Source organism: Ischnura elegans, chromosome 2 (genome assembly GCF_921293095.1).
Source record: "Ischnura elegans chromosome 2, ioIscEleg1.1, whole genome shotgun sequence".
Taxonomy (NCBI): Eukaryota; Metazoa; Arthropoda; class Insecta; order Odonata; family Coenagrionidae; genus Ischnura; species Ischnura elegans.
Window position 1 is genome coordinate 31,326,636 of NC_060247.1, and position 17,044 is coordinate 31,343,679.

The 17,044-nt window shown below is 35.5% G+C and overlaps 1 protein-coding gene and 1 long non-coding RNA gene across 5 annotated transcripts in view; one reads left to right on the top strand and one right to left on the bottom strand.

Moving 5' to 3' along the window:
• Positions 1-513: 513 nt before the first annotated feature.
• Positions 514-13,985, bottom strand: LOC124153532. 3 transcript variants are annotated; one of them, XR_006863678.1, is made up of 5 exons: positions 13,717-13,985; positions 13,186-13,485; positions 7,729-7,987; positions 7,509-7,629; positions 514-2,069 (listed from the first exon to the last, which is right to left on the bottom strand). It is a non-coding gene; the product is annotated as an uncharacterized LOC124153532 (long non-coding RNA). The 3 variants fall into 3 exon arrangements; XR_006863680.1 differs by having other exon boundaries at positions 514-2,087; XR_006863679.1 differs by lacking the exon at positions 514-2,069 and adding an exon at positions 2,409-5,363.
• Positions 13,986-14,139: 154 nt separating this feature from the next.
• LOC124153531 (sphingomyelin phosphodiesterase-like) overlaps positions 14,140-17,044 on the top strand; it is a 94,069-nt gene continuing 91,164 nt past the window's right edge. For both annotated transcript variants that reach the window (XM_046526758.1, XM_046526757.1), the window contains exon 1: positions 14,140-14,321. The gene's annotated coding sequence lies outside the window, so the exon portion shown is untranslated. The remainder of the gene's footprint in view (positions 14,322-17,044) is intronic.

A 17,044-nucleotide genomic window follows, 5' to 3' on the forward strand; every position in this document is an offset into this window, starting at 1 on the left:
TGTAGAAGCACTAAACCTGAAAAACTATCACATGGAACCAGCTTCCCCCCTGCAAGAATGGTGACTTCTTACCTCCTTCATCAAACAGAATAAAAATAGATGCTAAATTTTGCAGTGTAACACACAATCACAACAGTCCAAAGCAATTCAGTCAATCCTGAAGTCATGGAAGAATTATATTATTCATTAAATCTAGATTGTTAAATAATTGACAGCATTTAAAAGTGGAAGTGTCCGCAAAGATTCTAGCCTTTCACTGAATCAAAATTAATGTTTCCAGGAATGAGGATGCTGAGAAAGAACATTGAAGGAATCTTGGGAATTTACAGGTTGAGATGTACTGGATATAATAAGTCATACGAACTGACTATCTCTATCATGCAAATGGTATACCAGTAATGAACTGTTCTACATGGGTTGAATGTGATAGACTAAAGCTAACTATTTCAGAGTGATTTGAAAGAACCCTAGAAGCAAGGGGATTCGATTAAAGGAGATACAAAAACATAGCAGTTGAATGTTTTATCAATCACATTTTATTCAGCATCACCACAAGGCAGCTGTATTACATTCAGTGTCACTTTTGCCATTAACTGCTGTGAAATTGGTCTTTTATAGAAGACAATTGTCTCCCATGCGTTAAATGAGTGGTTTATGTGACTTACTGGCTCAGTTACACATTACAGCCATGTATTTCCACATGAAAAGTGAATATAGACGATTGGAAGAGCCGGGGGTGACGATTTTGAAATCTGATCTTAATGCATGCGGAATAACGATTCTAGCAGCAGACTTGAGAATCCTCTAATGTAACATTAATGCCTAGAAGTATGATTGAGTTGAAGTCATGGAACAGCTCAAGATTTCCTCAGGTGGAATAATAAAAATTCACACTCAAGATAATTACTAGGAGTGAGGAAATTTAATATGGGATTACAGATTTGAAGATAGAATTATAGACAAAACATGACCTCTAAATAATTAAAATATAAGGGATGAATGCTTTTTTTTTCATATCACATCTCTTTCATGCCACATTATCAACAAAGCATGCAGATTATCAGCAACAAAAAGCCTTTCTATGAAAAAGATAACAGCTCAAATCAACTTTTATTCGGATACATTGTGCAGAAAATAGGATTCCCTTTCCATTTAACATTATTTGTAGTGACATCCAGCATTTTTATTTTCTTTTGGTAGACTTTCATTTCCTACACCAGCAATTGTGCTACTTCTCTTAGAAAATAGATTGTTTTGAGGGTGAAATTCATGGCAGTTTCAATTCTATCCCAAGTTTGTCTATTTCTAACTCAAGCACTTCTTCAAACACAATTCTCTCTCATGAGAATTCTTACATAGTGACACATTAAAAATTAAACAAAATGCAGTTTCAAAGCATTGATTTTTCCCAGATAAAAAAAAATTACCACCAACTTAAGATCACATCATGATTCACTTCATAAAAAGGCAAAAAAAAATTACAAATTAAAAGCCAGAATTCATAAAATAATTGAAACATATCTATTTCATTATCAATAGCATTAACAAATATTAGAGTACATATCCTAAAACAAATTTATCAAAAGCTAAGCTCAAAAGAGGCGTATAACCATCAGTATATTCATCCAAATAATTCTAAGGATAACCTTGTATTTCACCAAATACATACATATGAAAGAATGTTTTCAAGTGAATGCTGCATGAATACTTGATTTAGTTCATTTTGGAATATAATTTTTTTATCAAAATAAAGAAAAAAATGTAACAAGAAAACTACTTCTCACAGAAATTTAGTTCCTCCATGTTTACACAGCAAAAAAGTAGTTGAGTCAACCAAATACACATGGTAACTTGAATCTTTGTACTTCAACCCTATTCCTGACAATAATTCTCCCTTAAAAGGCAAATGACAAAAAAATCAAATTTTGATATAAAAAGTAATGACATAAAACTGATGTTAATTGAATTTCTGAATTCCATCAACTTGATATTACTAGAAAGTAGTTTGAGAACAGGCCTCAAGATGAACAATATGACGATGAAATATCTCTCCACCATTTTTCCGGCACCTGCAATAAGACATGCCACTGAAATAAACATTAACTTTATCACAAATGAAAAATCATTGAGACCACAAATCAAGATCTTACAAATGGACATGTTTTTGGCATTCTTTGAAGCAGTACCAGTCCACGGAATTTTATCAGTGTAAGCCAATTATGATTACAGCCCCACCACCCATAATAATCCAGAATTCATGACCAAGAAAAATTGAAGAAGAGGTTAAGTTTTTCTTAAATATAAGAATAATACAAGGGTTATGTATGCAGGAACCACTAACTTTCAACAGGACCATACCTTAAATAGTGACAAGATTTCCTGTTATCACCATTTTTCAAAGTACATTGTTATCCCGTCACCCATGACAGCATTTCATAACATAATCGGGGTGTCCAGCCAATTAAAAGAAAAAGTCATGCACTATTCAAGGATTTCCAGGGAAGTTTTACAAACTTCCAGGCTAATCTTCGTGATTACCGAGCTGGATAAGAATTTTAAAACACCCAAAACTACTTCAATGCTCTTAAATACTATTACATTTATGTATTTACAAGGACAAGGAATAGGTTTGTTAACACAAATTGAGTGTAAAATTTAAATTGATTCATTTCAAGCCAAGAAGCTGCCTCGACCCCCTAAGTAGATGCTGGCGTCACCTGGAATTCTTCTTTTCGCTTTCTTGAATCAAGAGAGCTATAAATTTCAATTCTGTTGTCTTATCTGACATTCAACATCTCAATGCGGCTGTAAAAATTCTACTCAGCTGCAGCACTTACAACTGCAATTACAACAAACACACTTTAGGCCAGAAAATGGGTGTTGACCCTTCAAAATTTATTGTGAAATGAATTTGAAATGCAAGAATTTGAATTTCCAGGTTGGAGCAAAAATCCAAGCATAATTCTAGATTTCTCTGATTGCTGGACACCCTCGCGATGTGAATGAAAAATTTTATAGAACATACCATTAGGTAATAAAAAAATACCACTGCCAATACCATGTAATCACTCAATGTATTGGAACTAACATACTTTTAATTGATTTTTTTAAGTCTATCACAGCAAAGGCCTCCCAGTATTTTATATTAGGTGCACAAATAAGTTCTCTAGTTTTTAACAATTAAATTACAACCTTATTATAAAAAATTGTTAGAAATAATTCATTCCAAATAATTTCCATCACTAGCTACAACTATTACCCATCTATCTGGCATAGCTCAACTACAGTTACGGTAATGGTGTTCGTCTTTCGAGGTTATCCACAATTAAAGATCTTTTTATGAGGACTTCATGTGAGTGGAACTTCTGATCCGGTTGCCCATGCGCCACTGAACAGAATAAGTGATAATCGGATGGCGAAATATCTGAGGAATACAGCTGGTGGGTTAGGACTTCCCATTTCAGTGTTTCCAGATAGGTTTTAATGGGTTTGGCAACATGAGGTTGGGTGTTGTCATGCTATAGAATCCCTTTGTCGTGCCTCTGTTCGTATTGTGGCCATTTTTCACACCATACTCAGCTCAATCGCATCAACTGGAGTCCATACCGCTCCCCAGTAATAGTTTTGCTTTGTTCGACAGTTCATAATAAATAACACTGACGAGGTCCCACTAAATACAAAGCATAATCTTCGCAGCGTGAATATCAGCCGAGCCAATGATGTACAGATATGACCAGGCAGTCCCAAAGAGTCAGGCAGTCTCTTGGAGTTTCTGTAATACAACCATTTTTCATCACCCCTCACAATGCAATGAAAAATAGTCCAGGAAATGAAGCTCATAAAAGTGCAAAACTTTGCAATTTCTTCAAACTAAATCGATTTGCAGAAAACTTAGGGATTAGACAAATCATACCTCTATTTATGCCAAAGGGCGCTTTTTATTTTTCGGGGGTGAAAACTACCCCAAAATGCTAAAACTTATAAAATTATATTTTAAAGCTTAATAGGTTAAAATTTAGTTTAAATTATTCGTATAGCTATTTTTTTATGCTTGGAAAATAATCTGGAGTATTTCAACCCTTAATAATCAACCGTTATTGGGGGTTAATGTAAAAAAATTTTTTACCCTAAAAATATAAATTATTTATCGCATTGTGTTGATTTAAGAATGCTGTTGCTTGAAAAAGGTAAAATTTCATTATGAAAATTGTCAACCCTTAAATACCACCCCATGTAATATATACTTGCAATGCTTATTAACTACTATAATTGGCATGTATAGGAAAATAAGTGAAATCACAGTTCATTTAAAATTTATTCAAACAAAAAAACTCTGAATACTTATACATAAATACAAAAATAAAACTTATACAAACTCAGACAAAAATTGATTTTTTTGATCATTTTAATTTACATTATCATCATCGTGGTCGATGTCATCCTCGTATATTTCTAATACAGGTGCCCTAATGTTACAATTCTCACCAGAGCACCCAGAACAAGTTGAATTGCTATGTAGTCCAACTTTTCTGCAGCCACATGAAATGCCACACCCATTTATACAATTACAAAAAATCTAATTTAGAAGTTCTCTAGGTGCTGGCGGTATATTCACACAGGGTGAAATGAACATTGCTTAAGAACCATCCCCAATTGTCTGTCGGCTGAATGCTTTTATTTCCAAGCCACTGCTGAATTTGGTTATATGTACTTTTTGAGTGGTCGTCTAAGGCATCAATGGTGAGCAGAAGAAATGACAGTTTCACGGCATTGAGTTCCTCTGTATCATCACAACACATAAAAGTAGATTTTATTAGCTTTCGCTTCGGATGGCTAAAAGATGCTATATTTTCTTCTTCTTTTTTTTGCGCTAAAAAGCTTGAACATTAATTGGATGGGTATACTGGCTTCTGCAGGAATTATAAATAAAATCTTCTTTCGAAAAGTTGAGTTTGGCAAATTTTAGATCACCTCTCTCATGCAAAACCTCCTTTAATTTCTTTTTTCCCTTTAGACATACATTTGAAAGTTTTTCGTCGCTTCTTGAAGTACAAATGGCACACTAACTGCCATCTGATTCGTGAGTGCTAATGCTCCCACTAGCTTGCTCTATGAATAAATTCTCACAATTTTAACATGAACTCGGAAAATATTGTAAAATAAATGTATTTTACCAACAAAATTTTGAAATGGAAAGCCCCTCATTGATGATGATGGTCGCATTCAAAAGATGTACTGTATCTTCTTATTCTTTTTCTTACTCCTTTTTTATATATATATTCACTTTTTTCTCTGATGATTTTAATCACAGCACAGAAACGATATAACAATATGATAAACAGAAAAAACTTCGTCATGGTAACCTAAAAAATAAATGTATATTTATGTAGACATTACATGAAACACAATCAAACGGAGACTGCAAGGCTTCCAGTCTTCCCATCACATGCATGCACACAGGTCACATGCGAGCAAGAGCACACATACACACGTGTGTGTGCATATATACATCTTATGGGTATGCGTGTTTATTTTGCAGTAAATTTGAGTGTATCGTTAGCTTCGAACGTAAAGCACATTAAGTATATACTGGTTATGAGGAATGTTATGCTCTGAATTGTGGATTTCAAATTTTTCGAAAATAAATTTGATTGGTATTTCAAACATAGCTCCTTCATTTTTGATGATAGAAAGTTCATTTAAATAGTATTTTGTAGGGTTTTTTGAGGAATACAAGGTTATGTGAATTAAATTTCTTCCAAATCCTTAATTTTGAAAGGGGAGGGGTTTAAAGGGTTTAAATAAGGCGGAGCTCCCTTGTAAATAGAGGTTTTAACTATCAATATATCACCAAATATTTATTGTACAGAAAATTTAAACACACAAAAATATTTGAAAATAAAGAAGCTACAGATTATTAGTCTTGTATTTTTTTTAAATATCTCCAGTTTTTTTTGAGTTATTTTGAAAAAAGAGCATTTATAACAAAATTGTAGAAAATGGCTTTTCACTTTTACCTCCATTTTTTTCAAAATTGAGAATTGTAAATTAACCAAACTTCTAGGTCTAACTAACAACTAACAATACTTAAACAAAGGGCACTTCTGAAGGGAATTAATCAATTTCAACTAGTGTGGTAATAAGGAGTTGTTTTCACGGATTTTTTCGTAGAAAAAAATAGGGACTTATCTTATTTTTAATCATAACTCGCTCAAATTACATGATACAATTAAATTTTTTTTCCCATTATAAGAAATTTTTTTAAATACTTTTAAATAGATTGCATAAGTTTTCCTCGAAAAATACAGTTCTCCAACCATTTGGTATTGAATCTTTCAAATTTAGCGTTTGACAAACAAAAGATAACCATCGACAAGTTGTAGCTCCATCCGAATTGGTCAAAAAGGAAATATAAAATAAGATTTTTATTTAATTTATCACAAGCTACAGTTTTCTAACTGACAATTTCCTGATAAAATTAATACTTTTCAAGTTATTTGCCAATAACCGATTAAAATCGCTGATTTTTTTGTCAAAAAACTGCTACTTTCAATCGCGAATAACTCTTAAAATATTAATTTGACGAAAAACATGGAAGGAACATTTTATTCTTGGAATTCGTTTATCTACCGATTCCTATGGTCAAAATATAATTAAAAATTTCCACCCCCGACATGGGGTGGAAACCACCCTCAGGGTAATAGCACCCGTCGGCATGACATAGATTTTGATCCTTGGTATATTTCCAACTTATTGTGAAAATTTCAAGAAAATCGATTCAGTTTGTAAAAATTGCAAGCCAAAATGCTTCATTTCCTGGACTAAAAACCCTTCTTTCTTTGTTGCAGGAGCTGCTGTTCACAGGAAAAAAAATGAAGCTCAACGTCTCCTAGCTTCAAATCATAAGAAATCCAAATCACTTGTTTTTGAATCATTCCAAACACATGCATTCACTTGGAAATGGGTAGGCGGGTAACTCCTAATACTGAAGCAAGCTCTTCTTGAGTTTGGGATGGATTTTCATTGAGCAATGGTTTAAGGTTTTTGGCCTTCCCTCACATGGAGGGTGGTCAATGTTGAAACGACCATCTTTGAAGAGACAGAAGCAATCACAGGAAGCTCTTTAACTTAGATCAACAACACCCGCAAATGAAAGTTGCTCAGCACAAACTCAGATATTGTCACGCAACAATAAGGATGTGTCGCCAATACATACTAACTCACCACCGTCATTAAGCAATTTCTTTACCAAATCTCTTAGCTTTGTTCATGATGTTTCCGATAAGTCAAAATTGACAAGCAATCACTGCTAGAGCCATCTATTGACTAACAGCAGGAACTTAGTCATGTACCTAATACATACAGTAACTCCAAGTACATGAAGCAGGATATTACGAAATTTTCAATAATACGAAGTTAAATTGTGGTCCTGGCGAAAAGCCTATGGTAAATACATGGCGCTGTTCGATAATACAAATTTTTTTGAAATTACAAACATCCCAACTTACCCTTTACAAAGCTTGGTCTGGAAAAACTTTCACAACCACAATTCACAGGCATCCCCTCCAAAGGACATGGTAGACAATCCTGTACATAATTGGGGTCCTTCATATTTCATGAGCTGGTTTCCTGGAAGGGAAGGAATCACGTAGGACAATTAAAGGACTTACAAATGATGTAGATTTTTTGGCAAAGTATTTTACAAACCATAACCGCCCTAACACTTACATCTCTTAGGCCATTACCTCAAAATTTTTGAGGACCTAGGTATGAAAGGACAACGGACTTCTGAGACCCCTGAAATCTGCTCCTGAGGACTGTCTCCAAGGCAGCTTCCATCTCTCATTGTAACTGCCAGATCTCAGCCCAGCTTGCTGAAGGCTGAATAGACTACTTACTCTTTTCAAGGCGAGACCCCATCCATTCTGTCAGTTACACAGCATGGCAAACACCCTTATTTTCCAATCCTTTTCTTAAGGGCAGGCATCTGTAAATTAATATTAGGGAATGAGAGGCATGTGGCATGAGGAACCAACTTAAATATGCTATTTTTACATATGCAAGGAGGTTGATCAATAAATTTCACCTTAGAAAACAAAGATTCGAAGAACCAGATTATTTAACGCAAGGAATGTATACCTATAGGTTCTGTATTAAAACATTAAAAGATTCAATATTATGGCCAAGTAAACATTTTGAATTGTCTCATATAGACTGATGGAGATTGGATGGGATGCAGAGTATATTCAGGGTAAATACTCTTAGAGATGGCAGCTCAGTTACTCATCAAACCTAGAGAAACTGTTACCTTAATATGTCCCTACACAAAAATTGGCTACATTGTTATTTATGTTAGATTAAACATCAAATATTGAGTCCTTTTCTAACATTGCACCCAACACTTGACAAGCTATATTAAACGTCATTTACATCGCGAATCCTCTCCCTTCCTGGGGCAAAAGACACCACTATTAATTAATGCTTAAAATTCCTGCATGACTCTTCAAAAAAACTGATTCAGAGGGAAGGCAATATTTAGCCTAGCTTGTCTCAAGTTTCCTTGTATCACCTAAGTAGCTGATGAATTCAAACAATAGCTAAAACCGCAAATTATTTTATCTTGTTATTTGTATATAAAAATTAGAATAAAAACTGTACCCTAAGAGCAATGTTTCTGATTACAAAAAACATATATAGATTGGTCGCTCGTGGTGATATATCGAACTATTGATAAGTCGCCCTTGGTGATATACTGAACTATCGATAAGTCGCTCTAGGGACTCATTGATAGGTCGCTCTTTACAATTTTTAAACCCTGAATGTTTTTGATGAAAAACTAAACCTTGTTATTCCACAGATTTCTGTGCAACTTAATTGCCCTGGTCTATCCTACTGTGTTAATATGTTTTATCCCCATACTAGCACTCATTAATGCCGAAGTCGTCCCTAAAAAAATTGAAATCATTATTAATCTGTGCAGAACTCGCACTGAGCCTGCCAGGCTCACATTGTTAATATTTTCGTTATACTTCATGTTCCAATTCTCAACTATGCGCTCAGATTTCCTCTATCTTTTCCTTGATCTTTTAATAACATTCTACATGCACATCAAATCCTTATCAATCTATCATCAGGTTGGAATAGGATGATTTTGCTTCATACGCACTCGGGCTGAGCCTGTCAGTCTCTACACAATCGCTCATGTTACATTTTTGATTCTCGCTCTTAGTGTTTTCTTTTTCTCTTATTGTGTGTATAGACAAAATGCAATCATTTATCGCTAACTTCAAACACTCTTATTCTCATGGAGTGTCTTCTTCTGCCTAATCAGCTTGATATTTTGAGTCAAAACTATTCACAAAGGAGTATGTTGGAGAAATCATTGTTGCTCTTCCTGCTGATTATGTTGTAGCTTGCTGGCAGTGTTTTTAATGAAATGCTAGAAACAATTACATAAAATACAAATATCTTAATTTTATCTGCTGGAGATCATTATACCCGAAATCAAGATGCTAAGGAGACAGAAGCTATTGAATTAAGGCATCATTCGGTCTTCTTCATTTAGCTGGTATCCATAAAATGAATCGCCTAAACTCTGCTGACTTTTGGGCTTCTGATAAGACAGGGATTGAGATGTTTCCATTGGTTATGTCAAGAAACCGATTTCAATGTTTGCTGTAATGTTTACCTTGTGATGAATAGAACCTCAGGGAAGGCAGAAAAGAATGATAAGCTAGCTCCGATTTGAGAGATATTTGAAAAATTTGTCAGCAATAGTAAGAGCGCTTACACTATTGGTGAATACACAACTATTGATGAGAAATTTGAGAGTTTTTGAGGTCACAGTGCACTCCAGCAATACAACCCAAGTAAGCCTAACAAGTACAGGATAAAAATTTTTGCTTTGGTACATGCAAGAGTTTATTATGCCTATAACATAGAAATTTATGCTGGTAAACAACCTGATGGACCGTATTCAGTCAGCAACAGTCCTTCTCATGTTGTGAAGAGGTTATACTCCCCTATCAGTAGTAATGGTCGAAATATAACGATTGACAATTGGTTCACCAGTTTTGCTTTAGCAAGTGATCCCCTGAAATGCCGACTTACTGGGGTTGAACAATTAGCAAAAATAAGCAGGAATTACCTCTTTGTTTTGTTTAAACAAAAAATCTACCAGAAATTTTCAGTTTATTTGCTTTCCACAAGGATTGTACTTTGGCATCATATATTCCAAGAAAGAATGCGAATGTGATTATTTCATCCATGCACCATGTCAAAAAAATTGATGAATGGAATGGCGGCGAAATAAAGCCAGAAATCATTACTTTTTATGACATGATAAAATCGGGAGTAGGTACACTAGATCAGTTGTGTGTGGCATGCAATGAGACAAGTAATACACAGCATTGGCCCATGAAAGTTCTTTATGCATAGCTAAATATTATTGGGGTAAATTCATACATTGTTTACGCGGGAAACAAAAACTTCAGAATATATTCAGATTCAGTAATGAAGTAAAATCTTGCAGAGCGTATCTGAGGCAATTGTCAGTTGAGCTCATAGATGAACATGTGAAAAGAAGGGGAACCATAAACACTCCCCAAAGATTTAGGGAAAAAATGTTAGACAAGCCTATCAAGACTAACATAATAGATGAATCAAAGGCATCTAAAAATATATAGAATCTAAAGTGCACTGGAATTAGAAGGTGTGCAGACTGTGGATACATGAAAAATAATTTACCAGATATGTCTAACAAAGTTATGGAAAGTGTATCTGTCTCGAGCATGCACATTTCTTATGTAGTGCTTGCATGCATTATAATGTTCATTGCTAATTTTTTCATAATGCTCTTTCTATCTTAATATTATCACATTTAAGTAGTTTTAAAAGTAAATAAATCAATAAAATGTAATGGTAATGAATTTTATATCCCAACTGAAATGAAGTAATAATTAACTATATTAAGGCTGTTTTACACGGTACACGGAATTGTGCAGGTTAGAGCAGCATTGATTTCTAAAATGGCGTGGAATTGTGCGAATGCATGAACGAAATTAGAACAGGGGCTATTTTACCATCTCGCATCCACGCATTCTCGCACGTGTTCAAGCAATTCACCGCTTTACACGACGCAATTTTGATTGTGCCTTCACACGTAAGTCAGACTGCGCAATTCCGTGTACCGTGTAAAACGGCCTTTATAAGATGCAAATGGGATTGATTTTAATTAAATGGACTGTTAAAGTATTATTAATTTTAATTCAAACAAAGAAAAAAGAAAAATAATCGACTCTCATAGGTTGAGACCTTCTAAAGAAAATAGAGCTAAACAGGCTCAGTGCAAGTACTACATGTGTTTGTGTCGGTCACTTTTTTGTCTAAACTTGTCAAAAGTGCAATTTTTGAACATTTATAGAAAAGAAAGTTTTCAAGTGAAAATCGTTTTGATAACATTTTTTAAAACTATACCAGCATATGTATAGCCTCTAAAATTTTTACCAGCTTTGCTCATTGGTTTAGGTTTTACAAGTGCACAAATATGGTAGTTTTGAATAATTTGACCAGTGTGCAGAATTTTTGTGTGTGCCTCATTGACTTCAAACACTCATATCTTGGAAAACACTTGAAATGGGTCTTTAATATTTTGGATTTTTCTTAACTAAGATTGAAACTAACAACAGGGGAAAAATAATCAAAATCTAAGATGGTGGGCGTGGGACCCCCCCAAAAATTGGTTGAGTTAACATGGAATGACCCAACTGCATAGAGCCATCCCAGTCAACACAACAATTATGGCCACAGTGTGGCCGAACTGTGGTTTACCTGTGGCAACTATGGCTATGGCTAGCCACAGCTTGCCATACTATGGCCAGACTGTGGTTGCCATGTGGCAAGCCATAGTGTGGCTTGCCAAACACATATGCAACTGTGGCCACACTTTGGAAAGCCACAGCTGCCACAGATGATAAAGTTTGTTTACGGTTGTTATAGATGCAGACTTGTTGATGAGTTATCAAAATGAGAGTTGGCTGATTTCATTGATATAAAGAAAGTGTGTTAAAGAAAGAATAATATGTATTAAAGGCTTCCACATTATTTATTGATTTAATCTATTTCGGCGTCTTTCCGTGAGTACTGTGATGTTGAAATGTGGGGAAGATTAGATAGATGTTGTAATGACGTAAATGTTGTAATGACTAAATATGTGATTTTACCTGTTACAGATTGGTCCATAAGCCTAGCTAAAATAACTTGAGGTGGATGTGTAACATGTTACTGTCTCAAATCCAAGGCAATATTGTAATACTAGCTTATCTGCAATGTTGTTATGTTTTTTTAGTGGCTAACCTAGGCGATCATTAATTATGTTTTTTATGGTGAATTTACTGCAATAATAAAGTACTTACAAACATCATTTACTTAGTAGGAACTTTTATTTGCATTTACCTTTCTGATACTCTATATCGCAAAGTGCTACTTGGGGTATGGGGTGCCAACCAGAGGGCATTTTAACGTATTTATTATTTAAATTGATGGTAAATTAAAATTTTTGGTTCGCATCTAATTTTCCAAAAAATCATTAATTTTGCATTGATGGGCATAGCTAGGATTGAAGGAGGCATAATAATACTAGTAAAAAGGAATTATTATATGTATAAATATTAATATATTAGTAGTGGAGCATTGTGGCTAGCCAAAATGTGGCCATAGTGTGGCTATCCACACTAAAGCCACATTATGGCTAGCCACACTTTGGCCACAGTGTGGCCGGGGGTCAAAACCATTATGGCGCCATAATGGCAACCCACTATGGCCATAATGCCATGCCACAGTATGGCCATAGTGTGGCCACATTGTGGCCATAATTGTTGTGTTGACTGAAATTTATAAAGCCGCTACACACGATGAATAATTGTATAAACCTGTTTCAAAATGTTATACAATCGTATACATTGCCATGGCAATTGTATAAATTGTATAAAATTTTGAAACAGGTTCATACAATTTTTTCATAGGGGTGATCATGCGAATGATCTCGTGATCATTCACTGGAACATGCGAGCAAAATAGAACATGTTCTAATTTTCACTAAGTGATCATGCTCATGATCATCCACCGTGTAAAGCGACCGGAAGTATGATATATAAATGTAAATCGCATAAAAAATTAATCACTCACATTTATATGTAAGCAGCAAGTAGCAGTCGACTATAGATGCAGAGGTTGCTACCCAATTGCTACCTAAGCACGTTGTTGTATCGTTGTTTATCCACAGCGACAATGTCTGCTACCCTAGCATCACGAATAATTATCACGAACGTGTTCTTCATTTCTTGAACGACGGAGTATTTTCCATCCATATTAAAAACGCTCATCAATTTTCATATGCAGCAATATTTATCAAGAAATAAATTTCTGGATTGACGATCTAGTCATTTGATGAAGTCCCCGACAAGTACATTTTTTTAAATTATACCTCTGGAAGTAAGCAAACACAAAAATGTCAGAATTTCCAAAATAAAGCAAATGTGCGGTTGACAGATGAATGTATCGATACAAGGGTTTTATCCCAATAATGACCACAGTATTATTTTTACACTTTTTCCACCAACACAATGAGTAATTGAGTTTTCGGTGTTGTCTGGGTAGGAAGACTTCTTACCCTATGATAAAAAAAAACGAATAATATATCAATTCAGCATAGCTTACCACTATCCACAGCAGAAGTAGCGAAGTGATCCTAAATGGCAAGTTCCAATGTTCACACGTGTGTTTCCAACATGGTATACCCATTTTCCATATCACCCCATTTTGAAAGCATCGTCACTTGCACCGCCATTCACATTTGAAGTAATCATCACACAAAACATTTCGAAAAAGAATGAGGTATATTTAACAGCATGAATGCATCGCTTTTCACCTGTGCCAACTGGTACCAACTGACGAAAACACCCCATGCCCACCCATGCCCTTAACAGCCCATGCTAGCCCATGCCACCGTGCCACCTGTGGAAAGTAGTAAGTACCTCCAATACTACGATAGATGGCAGCTACATTCATGCGGACACGAAAACACGAGTGTGAAAATGGCTGAGAAACTTATAAACTCTGTCGCTGGTGGCGTGGTGTTCAAAATAAATAGGTTGCTTCTTCGAATTTCTTGAGATTACTTGTTGAGGTGTGTCAAGGGAAAGGTCGCATTGCTTGGAATTCTTAGTGTCAAACTTGGATGTTGTTTTCATGGATAGCTGGACATGGTCGCCCCACGTAACATGCTGCAGGAATAGGTGATATTGGCGCTCTATTTTGTATCGGTAAGTGGGTGCTTCTGTCATCTTCTGAAATTTTACTCATTCCTTCTCTGCATCGGAAACGGGAGCAACCTACTATTCTCTCCTTTAACTCTATCAACATGGCATGTTAATGTTTTTTTAAGTTTAATTTCTGAAACGATGTCATAAATGTCCCACTCGGCGCACTCGTCATGTAGAGCTGTATTTTGTTTCTGGAAAATCGGCGGGCTTTCGAAATATCGAAGCGGGGGTATGGTCGTCTTCAGTGATACTATATGACTATTAGTATAAAGATATTTATCGGTATAAATCTTGATGCCAGCATCAAATTAATATAGAAACTTGCCATTTTACATTTTTTCGCCATAAAATTGATGTTGATTACGAATATACATCTTGTAAGTAGTACTTTGAATATGACCGAAGAGTGTCTCTTTGGTCTCCAAATGAATCTCGTGCGATCTTGGGAAATTATATGCCCTACCTACCTTGAATGTGTGTTATTCAGACGATCGTGGCTTTTTCTAGGCTGAACTCCACTCTCTCATATCCTACCTTAACCTTACGGTTAGATCTGATATTTTAAGCTTGTAGAGGTAAAGTGCTGTCTGTGGTGGAGTAAGGACCAAAACTTCTAGGTGAGGGAACCTGCTTGAATATCATGCTTGTGGTGAACATTAGGAGTTTAAGATGCTCGTGCGTCGCCCAATCACATCCAACAGCGCCAGAATCAGCCCCCGATCCGATCCTTATCTTCGAAGGTTGCAATTATTACTTTTTAACGACAGCCTCTGGAGACACCTTACACTTCTTTGCAAGTTTACATTTTTTCGTGCGTACTTTCTACTAACGTGCGTGCTTTCTTTTAAAGTTGTCTTGTTGCCATTCCTTTTTCATTTTTCTGTGTATGAATTAATGATAACGAAAGGTGTGAGATCTCAAAATATTATCAGTAATTGCAGAAGTTTTGGACATTGATACCTTATTTGTAATTTTTCTGCAATGGAATTGTGAATTAATTTCACTATATTAAGACTCATTGCCAATTTATTGACGTATTGCGTGAATTATGTCTGTTTTTGCCTGTTTGCCTGTTTTTAGGATGCTACCTTAAAGGCCAATCATTTAATCCAACGATGTAAGTCTTCCTTTCTTATGTTTTGGTAAACCCGCATTCCGTGTCTCTATGCGTTTTCTTTGGTATGTAATTTCTACGGTCATTGTTATAAGACGGTTTCGTTTGCCGGCTTTTTTTACTTGCCGATTTTTTGTGAGGTTGATAAATTATTTTTTCTTGTATTCCACCGTTTATGACACAAATGAAGAAATTTTTACTATTTCCGAGTACAATGTCAAATCTGGTAACTCTAGAGAAAATGTCTGTTTTTGGGATTACTGCCAAATTATATTAACCGGAGCAGGCTTATTTGTATTTTTTTAGATCTGAATCTCGTGCGGTGCCCAGAGCAAAGAAAATACGCGGAGTAAAGCCATCAATCGGAATTTGCATTTTATATAATTCCCAGCAAATCACTTCAGTGTAATTTTCGCGTGTCTATGCGATTGACAAAGAATGATCAAAATAATGCAGAGAATACTTCTCGTTTTTTATCCATCTCCTCACTCTAGTGTAATTATACATTATTAGCATCGCAATTCTTAATGCCTTTCAGGGAAAGGGACGTGGGAAGTTGATGACGTCACTCACTACTATAAGAAGCTGAGGACGTTACTCACTACCAGTCACCTTAGGCGATGAACAGGAAAGCGCCTACCCATTCATACTAAGGGGATCTGGTGGTGTCACTTCTGTTTTATCCACTAGATAATGGCCTAGCCTTGAAGCCATCTTTGGCGTCTGCTAATAGTCTAGTGCCTTTTAGGGTATTCTCCAATTATCTTGCCGGCCTCGGTGGCGACGGGGTAAAATCCTCGTCAGCCAAACATGAGGTCGCGGGTTCGAGTCCCGCCTGGGTAACTTTCCCTTATCCAGGGCATGGTTGTTCGTGTACGTTTCATTGTTGAATTTCTTGAATACCCCGATTTAAAATGGCCTATGAGAGCTGTATTCGGAGGTTTGGGAATAAAAAAAAAAAACATAGCTGGTTGAGCTGGAGACATTAAACCTTATCATGCTCTAGTGATATGAGAGCAAAATTAATTATTACCATAGTTTGCAAATTCCGATCGATAGCTTTACTCCGCGTATTTTCTCTGTCCTGAACACGACAACAGATTCAAATCCAAAAATTCCGGTCGCCACAGAAAGAAGTGAGTTTTGATTTTTGGGAGAAATTTGTCAAAAGTGGCTCATTGAATTGTCGCATAACACATTAAAATAGCCCTAAATATCCAAATGCGAGGGTTAGTGTTTTTTTTTTTTTTTTGAAATCCTAGACGGTCGTTTTCTGTCTATTGATTTGAGTAATTTGGCCTTGACCTTAGTATTAAGAAAATTAACTCATATCACTCTTATTTGTAAAGTATTTTACGCTAAATTATGCATAAATTCGCCGAAACGATGCAAACTTAAAGCATCATGCATCAGATTTGGTCTAGAAGATAGTTTTCTTCCTCCACATGGCTTGCATTTGTTTTGGAAATCATCGCAATGTGCACCATCAACAGCGCATTATTTTTTTCATTTACCTAGCCTTGTGACTACGGGATAAATAATTATCCGAGAGTTCCCTGATTTACCCTCCAAAAATTTATTCTTATTTCGTCTCAAGTACTTTATTTAC